The sequence below is a fragment of the Sciurus vulgaris genome (assembly GCF_902686455.1).
Source record: "Sciurus vulgaris genome assembly, chromosome: 5".
NCBI classification, from domain to species: Eukaryota; Metazoa; Chordata; class Mammalia; order Rodentia; family Sciuridae; genus Sciurus; species Sciurus vulgaris.
In genome coordinates this window covers 181,242,000-181,266,379 of record NC_136465.1, presented here as the reverse complement: position 1 = coordinate 181,266,379, position 24,380 = coordinate 181,242,000, and the positions used below count along the sequence as shown (strand labels likewise).

The following is a 24,380-nucleotide window of genomic DNA, read 5'->3' as shown; positions in this document are numbered from 1 at the left end:
CCTATCTGCAACAACTGAAAAACAGAAAAAGGATAGAATACATAAAGAAATGGTTTTCAAGATACTGGACATCAGACAATGAAGGACAGTGATCCCTCAAAGAAAGTAAACAATTAAGAAGAGTCCTGTCGTCCAGCTCTGTGCCAGAAAGAGTCTCAGCCATACCTGGAGAAGCAGCCCTGTGTCACCTGAGTTGAAAAACAGATCTGGGCAGAGGAGGCCCAAGGTGACTAGAGTCCACATGCAGAGCACTGGAGGGGCAGAGATGCAGAGAAGCGGAAGCTCTGCAGAGGCGGCAACCCCGCAAGCTTCCGCTGAGAACTGACCAGTGCACATGGTGAAGGGGGTTCCCAGCCAGGGAAGCATCACTCAAAAGCCTATAGGGAGCAATCCTCAAAGCCCATTACAGGTCAAGGACAGTTCCTCTTCCTGCCAGTCTCCTAACTCACAGGACATTGGACATAGTTCTCAGGAGACTTTTGCCTTGGTGGTAGAGCAAAACTGACCCTAGACAAAACACTGCTTTTGTTCCAATGAACAAAGTTTAACAGTAAGACCCACCAGAATGAAATTGTTTCAAGTAACTTAGCTTCATCTCAGAACAAAGGTCAAGCACATTTATAAGAATATGAAAATGTCCAACATCCAAGATAAAATTCACAATGTTTGGGCATCCAATCAAAATTTACCAGGTGTACACAGGAGCAGGAAAACACAAAGCCTAGTGAGGAGAAAGGCAAACAGAATCAACTCAGCAATGACACAGATGCATGAGTAGACAGGATGTACTTATTTTTTTGGACTGGGGATTGAACCCAGGGGCACTTAACCACTGAGCCACATCCCCAGCCCTTTTTAAAATATTTTATTTAGAGGCAAGGTTTCACTGAGTTGCTTAGGGCTTCACTAAATTGCTGAGGCTTACCTGGGAACTCGAGATCCCCCTGCCTTGGCCTCCCAAGCTGCTGGGATTACGGGGGTGTGCCACCGTGCCCGATTTAGACTGAGATTTAACAGTGGCTAGTCATTCCTCCGAGTTCTCATGAAATTCTGTTCATGCTTCTTTTCGAGAATTACCACATTGCAATAATCTAGTTTTTATATTTTTATTTTAGTTGTGAAAGCTTAAAAAATGTATATAAAGTTCCTGAGAAAAGCATAACAAATATCCATGTACCAAAAAAAAAAAAAAAAAAAAAAAATCCATGTACTGAGATTTAATATTAACATTTGGTGATATGTGTCCGACTTAAAAATGAAACATTTCTAACATATCAAGGAACCCAGCAATTCATTTTACCACCTTCTTCCTCAGAGTTGATTACTAATCTGCATAATTTTATTTTCTCTATGTATCTATAAATGATATTGTTCTAAATATACATTGAAGTGCTTTTTAGCATACATACCTGTGCTTTCCCATTTTTTAAAGCTCCACTTCATTTTTTTTTTTTTTTTTTTTGCGGTGCTGGGATTGAACCCAGGGCCTTGTGCTTGCAAGGCAAGCATTCTACTGACTGAGCTATCTCTCCAGCCCTTATTTTTTATTTATTTATTTTGCAAAGCTGGGGCTGGGGTTGTGGCTCAGTGGTCGAGCACTTGCCTAGCATATGTGAGGCACTGGGTTCAATTCTCAGCACATAAATAAATGAATAAAATAAAGTTCTATCACCATCTAAAAATAAAGTTTTGGATTTTAGAGCATCTTGTACTTCAGGTTTTCATATTAGGAATGCTCAATCTATAATACTCAATTATTCTCTAAGTGACTTATAAAATCAATTTATACTCTCATCTGCTTATAAAGTATTCACCTTCCTCCAACCTGCCTATCCTGGGTGTTGTCAGGCTTTTTCATTTGTGTTCTTTTGATGAGTATGAAGTGGAACTCTTGTTTTAACTTGCATCTGCCTTATTATTGAGGCTAAGCATTTTCCAGGATTTTACTGGTCATTCTGGCTTCTTCTACGAATTATTCCTTGTATCTTTGCCCATTTTTCTACTGGGAAAACTCTCCCTGCCTAATAGTTCTTCATGTAGTCTAGTTATCAGTTCTCTGTTGATTTCATGCATGGTAATTATCTCCCACACTGTGCCTCATGGGTTTTGTTTTTGGTTTTGGGGTTTTTTTTTTGCTCATGTTTGTGTTGGAGATGAACCCAGTGCCCTGGGCATGCTAAGCATGGACTCTACCACTGACCCATACCCCTAGACCACTGTGGTGGTGGTTGTTTTGGGGGGCCCACTAAGTTACATTCTAGCTATGGCTTGTCTTTTAATCCATCTTTTAATGTACAAGTGTTTAATGTAATAAACTTATCATTTCTTTTTCCTTTATAGTTTGCCATATTTTCACAAATTCTTCCTCCTATTTTGAGATGACAAAGGTATTCTGTACTTCTATTTAAAATTTAATTTTTACTACATTTTTCCCTTTTTTTTTATACAGCTTTATATTTACACATAGTAGTTGGGTGCATTCAGACAAACACAGACATGCATGGAAATCCATTTTGGTTCCTGATCCCCCTTTCCCTCCCCTCTCCCCTTCTCCTTCCTCTACACTACTAGACTTCTTTATGTTGGGCTATGAGTTCTTTATGTTATCCTATCCTCCCTCCCCTTTTCCTTTATTTTGCTCTAGCTTCCACATATGAGAGAAAACATTCAACCATTTCTGAGTTTGGTTTAGTCCCCATTTCCATCTTAAATTCAATGAAACTTGTTTTAGTGAATGAGATGAAGATCTGACTTTCTCCCCCAAAGGAAGGTCAACACTGCAGTCCATTTTGCTCCTCACTGATCCATATTACACGCTGATCACACAGCATCTCATCCATGTGGGTCCTTTCCTTAGCTGGCCTTACAATAAACTGAACATCTGTTAAGGCAGCCCTCCTTTATTGTTTTTCTTTCTCACACTATCCTGGTTATTCTTCATACCTTACTCTTACAAGTGAATTTTAGGTTCTGCCCCACCAATTCCTTGGAGGAACTGTTAGGATCATGATTGGAACTGCGGTAAAGTTGGAGATTCAACTTGGGGAAACGAGTCAAGTCTTCCAGCAGTTTGCCTGGCTCTATCTCCCCTTTCCTGCTCTTTGCTCATGTGTTACTTTGTGTCTTTTGTAACCTTCTCCATAAAGGTCTTGCACCTTCTTTGTTACACACATTCCTATAACAAACTGGGCCTCCCCCCACCCCACTTGATAGTACTGGGCACTGAACCCAAGGGCCCTCCAACACTGAGCTACATCATCAGACCTTTTATGTTTGAGACACAGTGTCCCTAAACTGCCCGGCTGGCCTTGAATTTGTGATCCCTCTGACAGCCTCCAGGTAGCTAGGAGTAGCTGAGATTATAGGCATGTGTCACTGTGCCCAGCACAAACTAGATCTTTTTTAAATCACATTTTTGTGATCAGCACTTGGCTGAACTCCCTTTAGTGTAAAGCCTTCCAGGTTTTCTATGTAGCAATCTAGGGTTGGGGTAGGGAGACAACTTTGTAGAAATCTTGCTTGCCTTGAACTTGTGATACTCCTCTCCTCTCTCAGCTTCCTGAGTTGCTGAGATAATAGGCATGAGCCACTGTGCCCAGCTCCCCAGCACTTTTAAAATTTATTTTATTTTGAGACAGGATCTTGCTAAATTGCCCAAGTTGGCCTTGAACTTGTGATGCTTTTGCCTCAGCCTCCCCAGTAGCTGGAAGCATGTGCCACTGTACCTGGCTTTTTTCATTCTTATTTATTTATTTTTTACTTATGTAAAATATTTACACAGTTTCAAAGTCAAAATTACAAAAAGGCATCCCAGCACTGCAGACCCTTCACTGTATGAAGTGTGGGGCTAAGGGGGAACAAAGATGCCAGCGAGGGCTGGGCTGGGGCTTTAATGGTGGAGCGCTTGCTTGGCATGTGTGAGGCTCTGGGCTTGATTCTCGGCACCACATATAAGTAAATAAATAAAATAAAGGTCCATTGACAAAAAATATTAAAAAAAAAAAAAAAAAAAAAAAAAAATGCCAGAGATCCTGCAGTTCTAGGAGATGATAGGGTTTTAACCTAATTGAACACTCTCAGGCATTCAGTAGAGACCCCTGGGCCATGCTCTGCTCTAAATTTCTCCATGATGTATAGGACAGCAGTTCTCAGGCTGTTACCCCATTTTGAAAAGCAGTAGTTTGCCATAAGTTACTCCATTTGAGTTTAAGGGCTGACGGGGAATGACTCCACACCTTGTTTATGCAAGTGACCACCACCACTTGTTGAGCACAAGCATAAGGCACAAAGTGAAAAACAAGTTAATCATGCTAATAAGAACAATTACCTATAAATTTACTGAACTAATCAGAAGCACATGGATGCATGGGTATATCAAACTAATATAGGAAAACCAAGCCCACGAGGTCACTCAACACAGAAGACCACCAAATGATGCATTCCCTTCACTAAGATGCATAAAAGGAGGAGCACCCTGAGACTGGACATGGTGGCACCCTGACCCCATCACCTGGTCACTCATCACAAGCCTTGTCCAGGAAAATCATCACAAGAACAAACTTCTAAATCTCTGTCCTCAGGTTTTAGTAGAATGCAGCTTCTCCTGACCACGAGACCACAAACACTAAAACTGCTATCCTCTGGCTGGTTCTTAAGCTTATCTGACCACCTATGGTGACTGTGTCCATATCTGCTCTCTGCCCTTACTCTCAGTTCAGCCTTCTGAACCCCTGTGGCCACCTTAACCCTTTCCTAGACTTTCTGTAACCTGTATATGTAATTGTGTGAAGGGTGATATGTGACTTAAGTGCTATAAATAACGGAAATTAAGATTGGAATAAAAGAATCTGTGATTGCCAGGTGACCCACAAATATTCAGTTAACTGCTACTGATAAAAGTGGTGTAGCCTGGGGAGTAGTTATTCAATAAATTCTGACATTGTGGAAAAACACAAATATGGTTGGCCAACACAGATTCACCATAACAAGAAATAAAACCAAGGCTGAAAGGACCAAAAAGATCTTCCAATAATTTATTTATTCACCAGAACAAAACTCAAGACAAAAATCCAGATCCTGCTTGGGGCAGTGCTGCACAACTATAATTCCAGTTACAGGGGAGGCTGAGACAGGAGACTGAAAGATCAAGGCTCGGCAACTTAGCAAGTTTTGGATTCAAAATAAAAAACAGAAACAAACAAAGGGCTGGGGTGTCGTAGAGTGGAAGAACACCCCCGGGTTCCATTCCCAATACAACAGCAAAAAGTGCCTCTAAGAAACTGAGCTCAAGATGTCTCAGGACGGTAGAATTAACAGAAATGGACCTTGTATTTTGGCCGGTTTGGTTTTTTGTTTGTTTGTTTTTTTCAGTGCTGGGATGGAACCCAGAGCCTTACACATGCTATGCAAGTACTCTACCACTAAGTTATATCCCGAAATGGATTCTCCCCCTGCACCCCAGGGTACTGGGGATTGAACCAGGAAGGTCACTTTACTGCTGAGCTACATCTCCAAGCCTTTTTTTTTTTTTTTTTTTTTTTTGTGTGTGTGTGTGTGTGGTGCTGGGGATTGAACCCAGGGCCCTGTGCATGCAAGGCAAGCACTCTACCAACTGAGCTATATCCCCAGCCCACTCCAAGCCTTTTTATATTTTTATTTTTTAAATTTTGAGACAGGGTCTCACTAAATTGCTGAGGCTGGCTTTAGTCTTGTGATCCTCCTGCTTCAGCCTCCCAATTCACTGGAATTACAGATCTGTGCCACCCCATGCGACTTAGAAATGGATTTTAAAGCAGCTATAAAATCAAGAACTTAAAGAAAAAGATGGCCAGGATGAGTGAAAAGATAATCTCATCAGAGAAATAGAAACTACTGAAGAAAAAAAAAAAAAGGTTATTCTAGAACTAAAAAGTATAATAGCTGAAATCAAAATATATATACTAGATATACTTAATCAAAATATGGATATTAAGCCAGGCATGATGGTTGCCTTGGGAGGCTGAGGCAGGAAGACCACAAACTCAACATCGGTCTAGGCAATTTAGTAAGCTGAGATATAAAAAGGGTTTGAAATAAAAAGGGCCAGGGGTATGTCTAAATGGCAGAGGTTTTTAAAAAATGAGCAGTCAGGCAAGGTGGTACACCCCTGTAATCCCAGCCACTTGAAAGGCTGAGGCAGGGGTATCATAAATTCAAGTCCAGCCTCAGTCGTTTAGTGAGACCCTGCCTCAAAATGAAAAATAAAAAGGGATGGGGATGTGGCTCAGTGGTTAAGGGTCCTTGGGCTCAAGACCCAATTAAAAAAAAAAAAAAAAAAAAAAATATTAGCAGAGCCTCAGTGCCTGTGGGACAATATGAAGTAGTTTCCAAACCTCTGACTGAAATACCAGGAGGACATGAGAGAACATGGATTATAACATAAAGAAACCACAGCCACATTTTGTAAAAGAAATTTGACCACCAAAATCTTATGCTGTCCCTCCCAGTAGACTCTGCTCTGCTCCCTCTTCCTCTCAGCACAGATTCAGATTAAGTACTCTTTATCCAAAATAGGCTTGGGACCAGAATTTTTCAGATTTTTAGCATCTGCATAGACTTCACTGGTTAAACACCCCTAATCTGAAAATCTGAAATCCAAAATGCTCCAAATTCTGAAATTTTTTGAGCCTCACGTCAGCACTCAAAAAGGTTTCAGGGTCTCAAAGCCAGAGAAGTGGGATTAGAGGAAACGCTATATAGGTCTGCAGAGAAGTCCCCCAGGGGGAAGAGCAAGAAGAAATGGAAGATAAAGTGACCAGTCCAGAGAAGATGAAGAGGAAAAATTAAAAGGAAGGTATCCTCAGTGGGACAAAAAAAGTCTGAAAGCTCAGATTTTCAAAGGAAATTACTGCATAAAGGGCAAAACTATTTTGATTTGGGGGGCCACAACATGGCTAAAGCAAAGATGAAGAACAAGCAACTTCCTACTGCAGCCCCGGGTAAGACAGAGGATACTGGAGACCACATTCCCACGCCACAGGAACTTTCTCAACAGGAAACCATCCCTTGTTGCTAACAAGCTGACCCATGTGAATTTTCTAATTCCCATTATTTCTCCTTAATGTCACTTATCCACTTTTTGTTTCCTTTCATTCACTAAGTCATTTCAGGCTGATGGCTTTGCAGGAAGTGACAGTGTGTACTACTACTGTAAGGGAATATACCTAGAGGTTCTGATTGATTTAGCAATGCACTAATGAAAAGGACATGTCAGAACCACATAAGGAATCTATTTGAAAATATTTGCATATACCCCCTAACTCCTGGTATGGGACTGGTTCCCTACAGGTAACAATCCAATTTTACAACTTTAATGTTTTGGCCTTCCTCACTTCATCTTAATTGTATATTACTCTTATTTAATGAAACTTCTGTTGTATTGATTTATTCTGTATTTTCCTTTTGGATTTTGTAAACCAAAAGTTTAAGATCATAAGCTGGAAAAAATGTCATATAATTCAAACACAAATAGATGGAGCTCTAAAAGACTTGTATAATTGCTCTTGAACTTGAATGGCCTTAAATCTGCTTCAGCTTTAACAACAGGATTTTACTTGGGCAACATTTGCCAATTTTGGTGTAAACTGGGTGACCTCAGTGCTTAACAGTCACTGTTGAAGCTAGTATTCTTATTTAGTTCTATAGTGCAGAATATCTTCCATTGCTGAAGATGTGAGTGGTGTATGCATCTGCATCAATTGAGTTCACTTTTATGCCATTTTTTGTAAATACAATAGTTTTGCACATGTAAACGCAGTTTGACATTTCAGAGCCTTCCTGTAACTACATCCCCCGTACCACACTGGGGATTGAACTCAGGGGGTGCTTTACCAGGGAGCTACATCCCCAGCTCTTTTTGTTTTTTATTTGAGAGAGGGTCTTGCTAAGTTGCTAAGGCTGACCTCATATTTATGATTCTCCTGCCTCCTGAGTAGCTGGGATTACAGGCAGGCCCCACAGTGCCTGGAGTTTTTTAGTAAACATGCATTTTCATATTGTTTCCAACATTTGTTTCACAAGACAGCATATCACAAACAGCATTCTGTACCTTGCGTTTCTCAGAGATCCCCTTTACTCTTCTTGAAGTAACATTTTCACTAACTTTAAAAAATATACTAGGGCTGGGGAGATAGCTCAGTTGGTAGAGTGCTTGCCTTGCAAGCACAAGGCCCTGGGTTCAATCCCCAGCACCGCCAAAAAAAAAAAAAAAAAAAAAAAAAAAAAGTACCCACAAAGTAACCCAGGGAATTTTACTAGCACCCAGAAGTGCTTCCCACACTCCCTTTAAAGGTGGTAACAATTTCCTGTCCCCTATCAAAAAGGCTCACATTACTTTTGCACTGCTATTACCCAGTGTGTGCATTGACCTTGGTTTTATTTACCCACTTCCCTTGTGAAGACATAAAAGCATGGGTTTTTACTAGTATTTTGCTGGTTAATAATTCTGTAGCCTTTTATAAAAGCTGTATCCTATTTTTGCCAGCAAATCTTTGAGACAGATACTTAGAAGTAGGGTTCTGAGAAAAACGACAGGTGCATGTCTATATTTGCAAGACAAACAAATCCTCCACCATAGGAGTTGCACCATTTTGCATTCCTACTGGCAAGAAGATAGCTACTCTTTCCCCACAAGCCTGTGAAGAGAGAATATGGTTAAACTCTTGGATTTTGGCCAACAGATAGCCATCCCAGTTTGCCAAACACTGAGGGGTTTCCTGAAACACAAGAACTTCAGTGCTAAAATTAGCAAAGTCCTGGAAAAATCAGGGCAGTTGGTCACCCCACCAACATAGTAAGTAAAAAACAACAGTTCAATATAGTTTTAATTAGTTTTGTTTATTACAAGAAATGCAAGCATATAAACTAAGAGTCATTTCCATTTTTTTTCCATAAACAATTCCTTTCTTTTGCCCTTTGTTGTTGATCAGTTTATTTTGTTTTTCTTTAAAAACAGCTACTTTTTAAGGAGCTATCTCCTATGTTAAAGATAAAAGCCCTTTTACTATAAGTTCCACATATTTTTCTGTTTGCCATGGTCTTTTGACTTTGCTTATAGTAATTTTCGCGATGCAGTTTTTTTGTTATTGTTTTGTAATCAATTTTCTCAGTTTTCTCTCACTGCTTCTGAATTCTGAGCCATAGTTAGAAAAGTTTTCTCTATTAGTTATAAGGAAATTTGCCCTTGTCTTTAGTACTTCATTATCTTCACAATAACATGTTTAACTTGGAATTTATCCTGACACATAGTGTGATCTCCTACCATAGAGCTCCGCAGTTGTCTTTCATCCACTATTTGAAATTTTATTTTTATCATATACTAAATTTCCATATGTATTTTAGGGATGCTAATGACCTTTCCAATCTGTCCCATCAGTTTACCTAGATGTACTGTGTAAGCATTACATTTGTGTGCAGCTGCTGGATTTGGCAGGTCAGATCCAATGGACAACAAAGACACTCTTTATGCAAGATAGTGTTTATTTTAGTAACAAGATGAAAGCAAGATCAAAAGCACACATGAAAGGACAGAGAAAAAGAGAAGAAAATACATCACCAGAGGGGGGAAACACCAACATCTGAAGTCATGTAGCTGGGGTCCTACCCATGGAGAGAACCCTCTGCCCAGGACTTCCCAGTCAGGACCCTGAAAAGCTGCTTCGGGACACCCCAGCTATATAACTTCGAGTTTAGTGTTTCACCCATCTGGTGATGTACTTTCTTTTCTTTCTCTCCTTTCACATTTGCTTTAGCATTATTTCTAAAATAAACACTATCTTGCATAGAGTGTCTTTATTGTCTATCAGATTGGATGTGCCAAATCCAGCAGAACACAAATGTAACGCTTAACATTGTACTAGATAAGTACTAACAACACTAAATTTTAATTATGAAGACTTTAAATATATTTTAATAGCTGGTAGACCTAGCTACTTCCTTCACTCCCCCACTTCTACTCCCTTCCCCGCCCAATAAGGATTTCCACAAATGAGTGAAAACAGACTTTGATAACACCACCCAAAAGATAAAATAAGAATGATTTCAAGTACCTACCTTAAGGTCTGTGATAAACAGAAATGGCCAAGATATACAACACGTAGCTCCAGAAAATACACAGGTGATGTTTCCCAAAAAATTTGTCCCAGGTGCTACTACTCAGTGCTACTAGATTGTTTTTGTTTTCCTTAAACATTTCCTATTCTGTTTAATATATCTATCTGTGGGGTAAGAAGCCATGGGAAAGTGATTTTTCTATTCTCCCAACTGGAAGCCCAATAAGGAAAACGAACTCCTTCACAGGACAGGTAGAATAAAATGCTTTACTGTCCAAGTAAATACCACATACTAATAAGACAAAGACCCAATCCAAAATCTGAAAGGAGAAATCATTACCACACAGACATCCCCAGGGGTTAAATAGATAAGGATGGCCAACCCACTGTAGGTCAGAGTTTATTTTCTTTCTTTCTTTTTTAATATTTTTAGTTGGAGATGCATGATATCTTTATTTTTTTTTTTTTTTTTTAATGTGGTACTGAGGATCGAACCCAGGGCCTCAAGCATGCTAGGTGAGCACTCTGCCACTGAGCCACAACCCCAGCCCTCTGTGTGTGTGTGTGTGTGTGTGTGTGGTGCTAGGGATTGAACCCACAACCTTGTGCATGTGAAGCAAGCACTCTACCAACTGAGCTATATCCCCAGCCCCTCACACCTACTTCTTTTTTTTTTTTTTTTTTTTTTGCGGTACTGGGGATCGAACTCAGGGCCTTGTACTCTACCAGCTGAGCTATCTCCCTAGCCCTCACACCTACTTCTTGAGAGACAAAGTCATAAGATATGAAAGTTATATCAAATGGAGAGAGAATGTTAAAAAAAATCTAGATCCCTATGAATATGAAATCAAAATCCATCAGATCCCCATCTATTCAGTTTTCCTACCTTAAAAAAGGGAAGAAAAGAAAAGTCAGGCACAGTGGCACACACCTGTACTTCCAGCAGCTCAGGAGGCCAGTCTGAGCCATTTTGAGACTCTGTCTCAAAATAAAAAGTTAAAATGGCTGGGGATGTGGCTTAGTGGTAAAGCACCCCTAGGTTCAATTCCCTGTACCAAAAGAAAAAAAGAAAGAAAAGTGCTTAAATCTAATCACACCGTCAGATGTAATATGTCTTTTTCAGAAAATACGGGAGAAAGACAAACAAGTTAAACGATATAGAAGGAGGCAATTAGACAAATCCACAGTGTGGGAAAGTTTACAAGACAAATAACCCAACTGCCCAACAAATCAACACCGTGGAAAAAGGATTTGACAGTGTGGCTCAATGGCGGAGCCTTGCTTAGCACCTTGGGTTCATCCTCAACATGGAAAAGGAAGGAAGGAAGAGAAAAAAGAAAGGGCAGGCCATATTCAAAGTCAGTGCAGTGTGCCTGCAGGAGGCTAAGGCAGGAGGATCACCCAAGCTCAGGCATTCGAGACCAAGTATATTAGTAAGACCCTATCTCAAAAAAAAAAAAAAAAAATATATATATATATTTATACATTTATGTATATATATACATTTAGATATATATATAGATATATGTAAAAAAGTAATGTTAGAAGAATTGACATTTTTATATAATCGTTTTTCTACCTAAGAATTTTGTATGTCTATTAAAGTTTGACTTTCAAGGGTGTTTTACAGTATTACTCATATAAATCTACTCAGGGTTGTCTCAGTCCTTGCCACCTGCCAGCTCTTCCTTGATTCTTACTTAACAGTCTCCAAAAGTGTCTTTTTTTGTACCAGGGATTGAACCTTGGGGCATTTAACCACTAAGCCACATCCCTAACCCTTTTTGAATATTTTATTTAGACGCAGGATCTCGCTAAGTTGCTGAGGCTGGCTCTGAACTTGCAATCTTCCTGCCTCAGTCCCCCAAACCACTAGGATTACAGGCATGTGCCACTGAGCCTGGCTCCAAGAGTGTCTTCTTTATTTTTATTTTATTTTATTTTTTTTGTACCAGGGATTGAACCCAGGGGCACTTAAACACTGAGTCACATCTCAGTCCTTTTTAGTATTTTATTTATAGACAGTGTCTCCCTGAGTTGCTTAGGGGCTTGCTAACTTGCTGAAGCTGGCGATGAACTTGCAATCCTCCTGCATCAGCCTCCCAAGCTGCTGGGATTACAGGCATGTGCTTCTATGACTGGTTAAGAGTGTCTTCCTTAGACCACAGCAGTGGGGACAACAGCCAAAAAGCAGGAACAACTCATGTGACCAATGACAGATGAGTGGATACACAAAATGTCATACAGGGGTTCAGGGTATGACTCAGTGATACACAACATGCTTAGCATGTTCAAGGCCCTGGGTTCCATCCCCAGCACAAGGGTACAGACAGAATAGTATGGACGTGCAATGGAATATTCAAGCTTAAAAAGGAAGGAAATTCCCACACATGATACAATATGGATGAACCTTGAGAACATTATACTAAATGAAATAAGCCACTGATTATACACTTCCACCTATATTAGGAACCTAGAGTACTCAAACTCAGACAGAAAGTAGAATGGCAGTCACCAGGAGCTAGTGGGAGGGGAAGAAACAGGCAGTCTATAATGTAATGGGTAGGTTTCATTAAGATGATGAACTGGGGCTGAAGCTCACTAGCAGAATACACAGGAGAGAGGTGGTAGATCGTGGTGATGGATGTGATAGAAATGAATGTTCAAAAGCACAGTGAATGGTTAAAAGTGGTAAATTTTAGCTGGGGATGTAGCTCAGCAGTAGAACACTTGCCTAGAATGCATGAGGCCCCGTTTCAATCCCCGAAATTGATAAATTAATAAATGAATACACAGGCCAGACACTATGGCGCATGACTATAATTCAAGCAACTCAGGAGGTTGAGGCCCTAAGCAACTCAGTGAGACCCTGTCTCAAAATAAGAAATAAAAAGGGCTAGGGATGTGGCTCAGTGGTAGAGCACCCCTTGGTTCAATCTCTAGTACCAATAAATAAACAGAATCAAGTAGCTAGAAGAGTTTAAAAGTAGTTGCTTATATGGAATAGGACTAGGGGAAGGGGACAGCTACATGTAAAGGCAGATTTTAAAATTGGAAGCCTTATATTTATTACTTTGTTAAAGATTCATCTTTTAAAAATCTCTGTAAGAGAATAACATATACATAAATACATGAAAACACAGCTGCAATTCTGGACAATAACATTTTCTAATAAAACAAATACAGGGAACTGAAGTAACAGTAAAGACTGGTCCCAGAACAGGTGCTGGTGGTGAATGCTGTGAGGCTAGATTACTTCCCCGAGACAGGGCCCATGGCAAAAGCAGGGAGCAGGCTGATGAGCAGTGGGGGCTGGCAGCTAGTTCTGCTCCTCCTCCTACAGATTGTCAGTTCCTGACTCTGGCGTATTCCCATAAGAAGGGACAAGCAGCACAGTAGAGGAGGAGATAATCTGTCTGGGAACAAGTCTTGTGTGTGTGTGCTGGGGTCAGGGGCCAGAAGAACATAGACTAGCCTAACTCCAGATGACAAAAAGATAAGATGAGGAAAGGGGGACTCTGGCTCCATTCAAAAGTGAACACCCTAAAGCACCACACTCGGCAATAAAAACCTTTCCTACGATGGCAATGGAGACATGCCCAGCCACCAGACTGCTGATTCTCCGTGATGAAATCGAAAGGCCAGTACAGGGTAGGGCACTAGTGGAGGGAAGAAGACACACACAGTGTAAAGACTGAACACAAGAGAGCACATGCTCACCTAAGGAGCAGGGACAGGCCCTCCCCAGGCACTGCAGGCATGCAAGAACACAGGCCAGGGAGATACGTCTGCCAGAAATGCAGATATAGTTTTTTAAATCCCCAAATCTTCAAATGATGACGATAACTTTTATTTTTTTAACACTATGTGGGCCAGCACTATGCAACATAAGCAAAATGCATACTCAGACTAGCAGTGGCCAGGGGCCAGTCTGCATGACTGCTCTGCTGGGAGCCAGCCTGCCTTCCTGCCCACCCGTCATTCCCAGGCAACCTTCATAAGGTGTCTTAGCTCAGGATGCCACAACAAAATACCATAGGCTAGGTTGTTTAAACAACAGACATTTATTTCTCATAGTTTTGGAGCCTGAAAGTCCAAGTTCAAGGTACTGGCCAATGCTGTTGCTGACAGGGCCTGTCTTCCTGGCTTGCAGACAGTTGGCAGGAGCTGCCTTCTCGCTGTGTCCTCAAGGCAGGGAGAGAGCACACAAGCTCTCTGGTGGCTTTTCACATAAAGCACACCAATCACATCTTGACGGCCCCACCCTTGTGACTTTATCTGACCTAATCACCTAAAGTCCCACCTCCAAATGTGACTAGATTGGGAGTTAGGATTCCAACATATGACTTCGTGGGGGAACACAATTTAGTCCATAGCACCTGCCTGCTTCATGGTCCCATCTCACCCCATCAAGATCCTTGAGGGTGCTATAAGACTGTACATGGAGCATCTGCCCTGCAATGGATATACAGTGAGGACACAGCACTGGCAGCTGGCCTGAGTGCTATGCTGAGCATACTTGCTTTCATGACCACACACTGCTGGATCTTCAAACTCCTGCAGTATCAATTTTCACCCCAGCAAATTCTCAGAAAGGTGACTTCTACACAGCCCCACTAGATAGATACATAGGTATCTATCTAGCAAGGGCTCTGTCAGGCCTGAGCTAGGCCTTCCATACCTCCTAGTTTTTCATAAGAGTATGCCCCTGGCTGTTAAATTCAATGAAGATGCAAGTGAAAAGTGAAAACCCACCGTCTGCTCATCCCTAAGAACCGTGTCAGCTCTCAGAACAGAGCTGGTAAGCATGGTGAGGACACACTCTCATCACTGGTGCTAAGGTCCTCACTCCTATTCTTTTGTCATGGAGTCAAGCTGCCAGAGAAGCCCTGGAGGCAGACAGGCCTGACCATGGTACAGTGCTCCCTCATCACAAAGGCCCAAACATAAGGGCCAGCTCCATCACTGCCAAGCAAACTTGGGCAAGTGTCTGCTGTACATGTCATGTAGGCAAGTGTGCGACTCCATGACAAATAGCTGTCATGACTGCCGTTAGTGGCCTAGCACAGTGTCCAACAACAGACAACTCCTCAGGGCCCAGAAAGAAAAGAATCAACTATGACGAATCAAAGACTTATCATACCACCCCATATGTAACAGAAGGCTCACACTGCACACATTCTCAATACTTCACTCCTGAAAACATCAGAACCAGAGTGGGAGTCCTTTGTCAAGGGATGGCAGGAGCAAGACGAACTCTGGGCTAAGACTCTTTAAGGAAAAACAGCTGGAGACAAGTTGGATAAAAAGTCTTACCAATCAGACTGAAAGCAGCATAAAAAAGCACCAGGGAGTGGACTGGGGTTGTGGCCTAGTGGCAGAGCACATATCTAGCATGTGTGAGGCACTGGGTTCAATTCTCAGCAACACATACAAATAAATGAATAAAATAAAGGTCCATCGACAACGCAAACACCAGGGAGGAAATGAGCAACAGGCAAAGTTGAAGTCTATACAAGAGAAACAAAAGAGCCAGGAGCTCCGGCTTTAGGAGCACACCAGTCACAAGAAAGAGAAGTGATCACCACAACTGGTTTTTGTAGAAACCTTCCTACAGCTTCAGCATGACTCAGTGTCACAGGTTGTCTACTATAACAACAATTTGCAGAAAGTAGAGGGAGGCTGAGCCAGACATTGTGGTGCTCACCTGTAATCCCAGCTAAGGAAGGAGGTAAGTTCAAGGCCAGCCTTAGCAACTTGACAAGATGCTGTCTCAAACTAGAAACGAAAAGAGCTGGGGGTGTAGGTCAGTAGTAAAGCACCCCTGTACCACCAAAAAAAAAAAAAAAAAGCAGAGACCTTAATAAAGAATGACATAACCAGAGCAAGGTCACCCTCCATCTTTGTTATTTCCTTCATAACTCCTTTGACAACGTTTCCCATGTATTGACGCAGGCAGATGCTGGCTATCATGTGGAGAATGAGAATGAGAACATGGACTGTGCCATCAGTCACACCTGAGTCCAGGTCCTCAGCTCTGTGCCTGTTTCCTCTACTGCACAACATAGATGGTGACAGCGCATGCCTCAGAGGGCAGTCCGAACACTAAGTGAGACAATCTGTCTACGTAGTCCACTCACGCCTGGCAAACAGTGAGTACCTAGAAAATGTGAGCAGCTACTGTCATCTGTCAAGTGCCGGGCGTGGGAGGGAGGAGAGCAGCGTCAGTCAGAGAAGGCGTCTACACGTGAACCTAGCTTGGATTTTACTCATTTTGCGTTAGTGACCACGAACCTCAAGGAAACATTAATGCAGCTTAGCAATCCTGCTTTATCTCACTAGGAAGCTGGTTTCCCTCTCCTAAGACAACTGTGACAAATTTAAAATGGACACACATTTAACACAGCTCCTCATCTCAGGAAGGAAGTCAAAGAATGTATAATATAATTACAATGCATCACTAAAAATGGAGAAAAAGAGAGCAAGAGAGAAAAAAAGAAGTTATTTGTCTCTTGACTCTAGGCCGGCCTTGTGACCTGCCATAACCCACAAAAGGCACCAGTAGTGAGTCTCAGCTTCAAGAGGCCTCAAGACTTCCACTCTTGGAATCCCATGACCCGTGTGTGAACAGCTCAGTCTACCTCCCTGAGGGTGGCAAAGTCCTGGAGAGAGGCCTAACCATCCAGCTGAAGCTCCTTCCTGTATGTAAACCAAGGGACAACCTGGGGAACAGAGGCGTATCCCCTGCTGTGTCCAGCCCAAACTGCCAATCCAGATTCATGACCAAAAGAGGATTTGTTTAAAGCCATTAATCCTCAGGGTGGTTTGTTATGTAACACAGTTATTTTATTTCTTCTTTCTTCCAGCACTGAGCTACATCCCCAGCCCTTTTGATTTTTATTTTGAGACATAGTCTCACTAAGGTGCCCAGGGTGGCCTTGAACTTGCATCGACCTCCTGAGTCACCGGGATCACAAGTGTGGCCAACCACATCCAGTAGTGCCTTCTTTGACACCATACCCGATGTTCCTTCAGCCCCATAGCCAGTTTTGTCAGTCTCTAATCTTCTGCTCTAACTCTGCTCAATCCCAATCTCTCTTCTCTTCTATGTTGATGTGTGTGTGTGGACACTGCACAAAATATAAAACACAGCTATCTGAAGGCAAGGAACATGTAGAAACCAGAAAAGCACAATTACTGAAAGGAAAATGAAGCAGAGGAGCTCTGTACTGAACAGCTTTGATCTGTGGGCACATCTCTGTTCTCACAGAACACAAGAGAATTGCGCTTAAGTAAAATCAGCAGCCTTACTAAAATGAGGAAAATGTTCAGTTCAGGGCTGGAGAATGACTGAAAATTGAGAGAAAAATTACAACAAAGGGAGCCCCCAAATCTACATTAAATTTCTCTGATCCTTTGCTGACTTAGAAACTGCATGTGGTAGATGAGACTCCAAGGAGGAAGCAGAAAGCAACCATTAGGAGGTAAAAGAGCTGACAAACATTTCAGCAGCTGTCCTGAAATACGAAGACAACATTTGGAGTTCAAGTTCTGCCAAATTAGAAAGGCTTTCCATTATAACCCAGAAGGACCACATCTTAGGAGGAAGAACCTAAAACTAAAACTAAAACTTAGGGCAAAACCACCTACTCTTGCAAACCCTGGAATAATGGCTGCACAATCACAAGATGATCCAGCAATTTAACAGCCTGCCCTAACAAAACTCAACACTCTTGCTGGGGTGTAGCTTAGTGGTAGAGTACACACACAGGCCCTGGGTTCAATCCCCACCATGGATAATCAACAAACTCAAAGCTCTTTTTGTGTGTGTGTGTGCTCATGCATGTTGAGATAGGATCTTGCTGTTACCCAAGCTGGTCTTGACTCCTGGACTCAAGGCCTCCTAGGGAGCACGTGCCACCGGTCCAGCAAAACTCAACTTGTATTTTTTTGTTTAGTACTAGAGGGCCTCACATATGCGCTCCACCACTGAGCTATATACCTACTTGCCTTTTTTATTAATTTTATTTTAAGACAGGGTCTTACTAAGTTGCCCAGGCTGCCTGGAACTTGTGATCCTCCTGCCTCAACCTCCCAAGTATCTGGTATTACAGTCATATTCCACTGCACCCAGCAAACCTCAACACTCTATAAGAGGAAATAACATAAACCTGAGTCTATAGAAGGTACCATCCACAATATCCATTACACAATAAAAATTACTAGACATGGGCTGGGAATATAGTTCAGTTGGTAGAGTGTTTGCCTTGCATGCACAAGGCCCTGGGTTCAATCACACACACACACACACACACACACACACACACACACACACACACACAAATTACTAGACAGGGCTAAAGATATAGCTCAGTGGTAGACTGCTTGCCTAGCTTGTGTGAGGCCCTAAGTTCAATCCCCAGTACTAGGAAAAAAAAAAAAAAATACCCAAGAACTAGACATGTGCTGGGCATGGTGGCACACACCTATGACCACAGTAACTTAGGCGGTTAAGGCAGGAGGATCCTAAGTTCCAGGTCAGTCTTGGCAACTTAACAAAAGGAACCCTGTCTCTAAAGAAAAATGAAGTTTTCCAGCAATGATGACCTCCCATGAAAACATACCTTGGAGGCTCTGATCCAGGTTTCTGCAGAGCTCTCACTCCTCTACACCTGCTTCTCCCACACTGATCTTGGTCATAGAGGTCCTCAGCCACCCTCCACACTGCTTAGGACAATAACTGCGCTCATAGACAAGGGCAGAGAGAAGGTAAATGGCAGCCCAGCTGCACAGACCAGGGGCAGCAGCGGTTAAATTCTCCCCTCTTTCAAAGGATCTCCTTCATCCTTCTCCAGAAGAGAAGAGGAATGTAAGAAGCAGCACTTCAAAGGTGTGAAATGCCCAAGATGCTATAAAATCACCACAACCTTCAGCCATATACAAAGAGTGGTTTTGTGTGTTGGCTGCTCCACTGTCTTCTATAGCCTTCAGGAGGAAAAGTAAGGCTTACAGAATATTCCTACAGGAGGAAGCAGTGTGAAAAGTAACCTGAATCAAGATAGAATCCATTCCAATAAATATATTTTGGATATAGATCAAATGAATAAAATAAAAAGCCCTGGGGACACAGCTCAGTGATAAAGTGCCCCTGAGAGAAAGGAGCTAGCACAGTGGCCTACACCTGTAATATCAGCAGCTCCGGAGGCTGATGTAGAAGGGATCACAAATTTAAAGTCTGCCTCAGCAACTTAGCGAGGCCCTAGGCAAATCAGTGAAACCCTGTCTCAAAAAAATAAAAAAAAAAAAGGTCTGGGGATGTAGCTCAGTAGAAAGTACTCCTGGGTTCAATCCTCAGTACAAAAGAAAGAGAGAGGTCTGGGGTTGTGGCCCAGTGGTAAAGCACTTGCGTGGCACACACTCAGAGGCACTGAGTTTGATTCTCAGCACCAAATATAAATAAATGAATAAAACAAAGGTCTATCAACATCTAAAAAAATTTGATGCCCTCACCATGTTTGTACATCCATACATACATGTGTACACATAACAAGGGACTTGTAACCACAACAAATTTTAACTCCTTAAAATGAACAATAAACAGACAATCCAATAAAGATGGGTAAAAGATTGGATAGATACTCCACAAAAGATATACAAACGTCCACTAAGCACATGAAAAGTTGTTCACCACTCTCATTCATCAGAGAAATGCAAATTAAAACCACAGTAAGAAACAACTACCACCTGTGAGGCTAAAACTGACAGGACTGAGGTTGAGAAGGTGTAGCTCAGTAGTGCAGTTCTTACTAGCATGCTTGAGAATGTGTTTAATCCCCAGCAGCAGGGGAAAAAAAAAAAAAAAAAAAAACCTGAAAATACCAAGTGCTAGTACAGATGTGGAAAAAACAAACACTCATTCATTACCGGTAGGAGTGTAAAATGGCATCAGGCTGGAAAATTGTTTGGCAAGTTCTTTTTGGTACCAATAAATATATTTTGGATATAGATCAAATGAATAAAATAAAAAGCAAGTTCTTTTTGGTACGTGGATTGAACTCAAGGGCACCCAACCACTGAGCCACATCTCCACCTCTATTTTGCATTTTATTTAGAGACAGGGTCTCACTGAGTTATTTAACACCTGGCCATTGCTGAGGCTGGGTTTAAACTCAACATCCTCCTGCCCCAGACTCCCAAGCTGCTGGGATTATAGGTGTGTGCCACCACACCTGCCTGTTTGGCAGTTTTCTAAAAACTAAAACATACATCTATATGTTATAACCATATCAACAGGTATTACAATTCTATTCCCAGCTATTCCCACAAAAGAAATAACATGGCCACAAAAAAGACTTGTATAAGAATCTTCATAGTGACTTTAATAATAATAGCAAAAAATAACACAAATGTCTATCAATGGAAAAACAGATAAACAACTCATGCTATTTCATATGCTACCCAAATAAAAAGAAACAAAGACAGCCGTAAAATCAAGAAATCTCAAAAACATTAAATTGAGTAAAAGACAGACACCAAAGAGGAAATACTTTATGACATATTTTATTTACCTGAAGCTCAAAAACAAGCAAAATCAATCTATAGTGACAGAAATTATAACAATGGTTCCCTTAAGATTTGGGGGGAACCCAAATCTTTGGGTTTTAATGGAGACATAAGGAAACTTTCAGGGTTGATGGAAACATTCTATATCTCAACATGAGGGATAGACACATAAGTGTGTGTATGCCTATTAAAATTCATCAAATTTATACATTTAAGATCTGCTCTTTTATTGCCTGCCAAATAATATTTTAAACAAAATAAAAGGCTGAGACAGGAGGATCACAAGTTCACAGCCAGTTTTAGCAATTTAGAGTAAGGCCCTAACCAACTGAGTAAGACTGCTCAAAATAAAAAAATAGCAGGTTGTGGTTATGCACACCTGTAATCCCAGCGGCTAGGGAGACTGAAGAAGATCATTAGTTCAAAACCAGCTTCAGCAACTTAGTGAGACCCTGTGTCTAAATAAAAATATAAAAAAGAGCTGAGGATGTGGTTCAGTGGTTAAGCACCCCTAGGTTCAATCCTCAGTACCAAAACACACACACACATACACACACACAGGGCTGGGAATGTAGCTCAGTGGTAAGCACCCTTGGGTTCAATCCCTGCAAAAAATATCGTATATTCTGTGTTAAAAAGATGAGAGCTGGCTGGGGATGCAGCTCAGTGGTATAGAGCACTTACTTGCCTAGCATGTGCAAGGCCCTAGTTTCAGTTCCCAGGACTGCAAAGCAAACAAGCAAATGAGGGTTGCTTGTTGTGTGTGGACACAACAGGATTTCCAACACAATTTTTAAAAGGTAAGCTACTGGACTGGGAATACAGCTCAGTGGCAGAGCATTTTCCTAGCATTTGTAAGACCCTGAATTTGGTCTCCAGAACCATACACACAAAAACGTCTGAAGCTAAAGAATATGCTACTCATTATTTTTTGACAACATTGAAAAATTGTTAATAGATAACTTCTAAATTAATACAAATGACAATACCTTGTATATACATTAATGCAAAATTTTCACTAAGCACCAAGTAGAACACTTTTTAATCTTCTCATCAAAAACAACTTTATTATCAAAAGACTGACCATACTTAGTTTATTGAGATTTTTAATAAAACAAAAATACATAAAGCTGCCAACTAGGCTTCTAACAAGCATGAGATGACCTGGTTAAACCCTTATAATGTGTGTAAAAATAATTTTAAAGTTTTGTTTAACTTACACATTCAAACAGATTTGTTGGCCTCAGACTGGTAATCACAGGTCCATGCAGCTGTCACACACACAGCATGTACACAAAACTGGGTAAGAAGTATCACATATAAAGTGAGCATGGATTACTGTATAAAATATTTGGTCTTGAATATTCAGGAGGCATAATGCCTAATTCTCAAGGGCATACAATGCATCATGGGACACAGAAATAGATACAATTCACAAGCCTACAAGGGAGAACTAAGCAAAAGCAATGGAAGAAATAAAAGACCCTGTGCCCTGGAGGCGAAGTAGAGGCTTCAGGCGGCATCCAGGCCAGATCAGGAGCATGAGTGGATGTCAACTCATGTCAGGCAGGAGAGCAAGATGAGCCAGGACACTGACTACGCAGACGACAGTGGCATGTTGGCAGTGGGTGAAAGACATGCTACTCATTTCTATAAAATCTGTACCTCTTTCTCATACAGGATTGTCTATTAATAAACTAGAAGTATATAAAGGAAAACACTGACATCAGATGCCTGGAAAAAAGAAGAGTGTAGCTGAGGGTCCAGGTGAGAGACCCACTGTCAGGTGTACACTCTGATACCTTTTAAGTTATGAGTTCAGATGAGACGTACATGAGGTACCCAGAGGCAACAGTGAAAGGGCTCAGACTGTGAAGTCAACCACCTGAGTTGAGCCAAGACTCTCTGGTTTATTTTGATCTCAGGTATGTTACTGATTTTATTTGTGCCTCAGTGTTCTTGTGTGAATATTAATATGAATATCAAGAGTCACTACATTGCTAAATTGTTTTAAAGAGTAAATGACAGGTTGGGGTTATAGCTCAGAGCACTCGCCTTGTGCCTGTTAGGCACTAGGTTGGCCCTTCAGCACTCTATAAAAATAAATATACTGTGTCCACTAAAAAATATTTTTTTAAAAAAGAATAAATGAGGGTTGGGGTTGTGGCTCAGTGGTAGAGCACTTGCCTAGCACGTGTGAGGCACTGGGTTCAAACCTCAGCACCACATAAAAATAAATACGTAAAATAAGGTATTGTGTCCATCTACAACTAAAAAAAAATTAAAAAAAAAAAAGAATAAATGAGACGTTATGGATAATGCACTTTAAAATGTGCATGGGCCACTGGGCATGGTGGCCCATGCCTGTAATCCCAGGGGCTTGGGAGGCTGAGGCATGAGGATCACAAGTTCAAAGCCAGCCTCAGCAAAAGCAAGGTACTGAACAACTCAGTGAGACCCTGTCTCTAAATAAAATACAAAATACAGCTTGGGATGTGGTTCAGTGGTTGAGTGCCCCTGAGTTCAATCCCCGGCACCAAAAAAAAAAAGTGTCCAGGCCTGTTTTTATACATAAAGTTTACTACGGCATCCAAACATATTCACATACAAACACAGAGTGCCTAGTACATAATCAGTCATCATTTTTATTCAAACATCTTAAAAATTAAATATTCTAAAAGTTAGCCCTTTCTTTAACCTTAAAAAAAAAAAAAAAAAAAAAGGCAGCAGAGATTTACAGTCAAACTGCTTGAGGTACAAATCCCAGCTCTATCATTTATTTGTTGTATATTTCAGTCTCTTCATCTGTGAAAGAGGGAAATTATACTTCCTATGTCCTAGGGTCACTGTGAGGAATAAATAATTCACACAGCATTTAATGCAATGGCACATAACAAAAGCTCAATAATTCTGCTGTGTGTGTGTGTGGTTTTAAGTAACTAGTCACTTTCAATGCTTTAAATATTAGCGTCCTGCTGCAAGCTGCATCCTCGCAGCTTGGCCCTTCCTTTGGGTTCCACATTCTTCTGCAAGTGTGTTCTCCCTAGTGGTCCTTGGACTACTCAGACTTCTCTCACTACTCAGACATGTAATAGTTCCCCCACGCCTATCACTACCCAATCCAACTTCCTCCTTTCAGTGAACAGTTACACTATCTACCCATCTGCTACATCAGGAACCCTAGAAATCATACTGAGTTCTCATTCCCTCACATTTTTCTTTCTTTTTTCCTTTCTGTACTAAGGATTGGACCAGGGGCAATGTACCACTGGGCTACAACTCCAGACCATTTTATTCTTTATTTCAAGATAGGGTTGCCAAGGCTGGCCTTGAACTTATGATCATCCTGTCTCAGCCTCTGGAATCACTGGGATTACAGGTGTGCATCACTGTGCCGGGCAATACAGGTATATGCCACAGCATTTGGCCTTACACCTCTCTTCTACTTTATCAAGTTCCAACAGCTCAATCTCCAAAATATCTCCCCAAGACAACTACTGAGGTCTAAGTCACCACCACACCACAACGACACCCTCCTATCATGTGACATATCCATATGATCATGGCACTCAACTCTAAACTCTAAACCTAGGCTTCCCCACACTCAGACTCAGTCCACGTCCTTACTAATGCCTGAAAATAACTTGAGTGGAAGACCAACTCTTCAACCCAGGCTCCTGTTTCACCCGTACCCTACCTACATCAATCTCATCAAGATTCCTGGAGGAG

The 24,380-nt window shown here is 41.3% G+C and overlaps 1 protein-coding gene and 1 pseudogene across 13 annotated transcripts in view; one reads left to right on the top strand and one right to left on the bottom strand.

Annotated features, from left to right (window-relative positions):
• The window catches only part of PPP6R2 (protein phosphatase 6 regulatory subunit 2), a 91,877-nt gene that overhangs the window by 66,080 nt on the left and 1,417 nt on the right, over positions 1 to 24,380 (bottom strand). The window lies entirely within an intron of this gene.
• LOC306660782 (cAMP-regulated phosphoprotein 19-like) lies at positions 2,107 to 8,145 on the top strand (annotated as a pseudogene). Its single transcript has one exon. The product of its transcript is annotated as a cAMP-regulated phosphoprotein 19-like (transcript).